Source organism: Hibiscus syriacus, unplaced genomic scaffold (genome assembly GCF_006381635.1).
Source record: "Hibiscus syriacus cultivar Baekdansim isolate YM2019G1 unplaced genomic scaffold, ASM638163v2 tig00110151_pilon, whole genome shotgun sequence".
Lineage (NCBI taxonomy): Eukaryota > Viridiplantae > Streptophyta > Magnoliopsida > Malvales > Malvaceae > Hibiscus > Hibiscus syriacus.
The window spans coordinates 770438-773419 of NW_024062603.1; positions in this window are offsets into that span (position 1 = coordinate 770438).

Sequence of the window (2982 nt, forward strand, 5' to 3'; positions counted from 1 at the left end):
AGGATGATCCAAGCGACACAATCCATCAATTTGGTGAACTAAAGGATGTGACTTTTCAAGAGCCAAGAGGTGCGACTATTAAGCAAAGGATGGTAATTCTTCATCCAAAGGACGTAATCCTTCAAGAATCAAGAGTTATTCCTAATGAAAACCAAAATGAAGCAATTCTTCATCTAAAGGGCGTGACTTATGAGGACATCACCATTCCAAGAGTCATCACCTTTCTTGAATCAATGCACATATCTATGGAAAAACAAAGGGGCATGATTTTTGGAATACAAAAGGTAACCAACGTTCAAAGACAAATGTCTTCAATAGACATGAACTTTGAACCTACATTTTACAGGAAGTATGTCTTGAATTTAATTTTGTTTGATCACATTGTTACTAATGAAAGTTTTCTTTCTTTTCAGATCAAGAACTTCCATGGCATTCTTTCAAAAGATATGAAACTTTTCATAAAGGTACTTATTGAATGGAATGACTCAGGGAAAAGAAGATCTTTCGATTTGAGGACAAATCGATTAAAAGAAGGGGATGATGATGTGATCCAATTCAGCATCATGTTTACAATGGCTATTCCACCCTTACAAAGGAAGAAACTTTCTAACTTTACACATATATATGTTTATTTCAAATGTTTTAATATAGTTATTTTCATATATATTATATCTATGGTTCTTATAATAACTTAATCATTAATATATGAGATATAAGTTATTATATACTATAGTTCACATTATTATATTTTACACATTATATAAGTTTATATACTTAGTTTATTTTTTATGTCATGCATGTAGGCATATTCAGCCAATACTTGGAAGCTACATTGGAGCTAAATGGATCATGCAACAACAAGGAAACTTACATGGGGACGATTAGGAGAGCATAAGGAGCAAATTGGTAAAAAGTTGTCTAGAGGCTGTAAGCTCATAGCTGGATTGACCTGAAGATTTGAGCTACAAGATGACTTCATTTCAGCTAGGGAGCTACACTATCATCATCACCACTTAAGATACTTCAAATATGTCCTAAGTTAAAATTTTTGAAATCGTACCTTTTCACGAATAATTGCCACCCAAAAGGTACCTTTTCACAAGGAGCTGCCATAATGTTCACTATGCTTCAAGACACCCATGTCCAGATCACCTTTAGCTCATTCACACTAGAAGTAGCTCAAGCATGAAGGGTTACCTTTCCCAAACATTGTGACCTTTCATGAATAATGCTGCCCATTAAGATGCCTTTTCATCCAAGAGCACATGAGTGAAAAAATTGAAAACTTTGGAGGCTTAAATCACCAAGAGACATGATATAGAGATCTATGACTATTCAGCAACACCCCCATGCCTTGCACATGTGAGATTTGGCGCCAATTTGAGGAGACATATCACCATTCGGCCAAGGGAGATGTTCCCTCATCATTGCCAAAACATCAAGTCCCTTTATGAAGGGTTAGCCGAACCAACACCAAGCTTATAGACATATTCTTTAATTTTGAAGCATTATGTATCTTCCTAAAGTCATGTATCTAGCCGAAACATTATGTAACCATTTGTCCAAGCCCTCTCATTTCCTATAAAATGATAGGCTTTCCATCATTTATACTCATCTCATCTCATATATAAAAATTACTCTTGTGAGTTAATTTCTCTTCAAAGTTCTTTGTGAACTTTATCGATTAAATAAGTATAATTCCTATACTTGTGGCATCATTCCTTCCATCCTGATTCCTAAATTCCTAGATTAATATCTAGTGGGTTGGAAGACACTATCACCACCCCTCAAACAAGTTTATGAAGACTGGGATTGTGCTCCTTAGCGCTACTTCATCTTTGGCATGTTTGAGATACAACAACAACACCATCTCTATTTAACATCAACACTATCAACTTTATCCATCAAGACCATCATTTCCGCAGCTATCTCTATCCCTTATTTATTTCATTTCATTTCTTATCTTTATTATTTATTTATTCTTCCTTTATTAATCATTTTCCTTTTCTTATCTTTGTTGTAGCCAAACTTATAATTCAAGGACATCAATACTTGTCAATCCTAGATCGGGACACAATAAGGCTATCTACTCTCTTCTATCAAAGCATGTAGATCAGCCTACGTCATTAGGGTAACTCGAATATAAAAGAATGTATTAGGTCTAGTAGCCATTTTTTGGTACACATATAATCTTCAATTGTTTTTCTCAAAAATAGTTTTGGGGGAAAACAAATATTGCTCTCAATCGGGTGATCTGAGTAGAGGCCAAGACGTGATTTCGTGGAGGCTTGTAATTCGAACCGATCGACCCACCATCAGTTGTTGTTGTCCTTGTTGTTTTTCAAGGAAACCGCTGTAAGTATTCACATCCATTCCTCTCGATTTCGGTTTTATGTATTTGGATCACTGGTGAGACGGTCAAGTTTTGTTTCCAGTGCACCATGGGGTGCACCGATGGTCCCAACAGTGGTATCAGAGCCACTTGTATGATCCAAATTCGGGTTAAATTCTTGGTTGATGCGATATGTATGAGATGCATGTTCTAGTTTTATCGTTTTCAGCAAATATGCTTGATATCATTGTTCGATTAGATATTCACAACGATAAATATATATTTACTTGTTAATATGTTTTTACAACGTATATGTTGCTGCAAGGATTTTATGAAATTCATATGTCAATTGTTGACATGATGATCTGTGGGTGTGCTATAGCAGATCGTGTTTGGTAGTGGAACAATGATTGTCCCGATGTAGAAAACCTTCGGGATTGAAAATCCCAAAAACACGATTCTATATATAAGTATTATCAAATCGTGATGTTTTTCTATAGAAACGGAAGTACTGCTTTTCAAAAAAATTCCCTTGACCCTTCATCAGCAGTACAAGTTAAAGGCCCATATTAATATTTTAACAAAGGCGTAACAACGTGTATATATATATGATCTGATTATTTTGCATGGTGTTTGACATGAATGGTTAT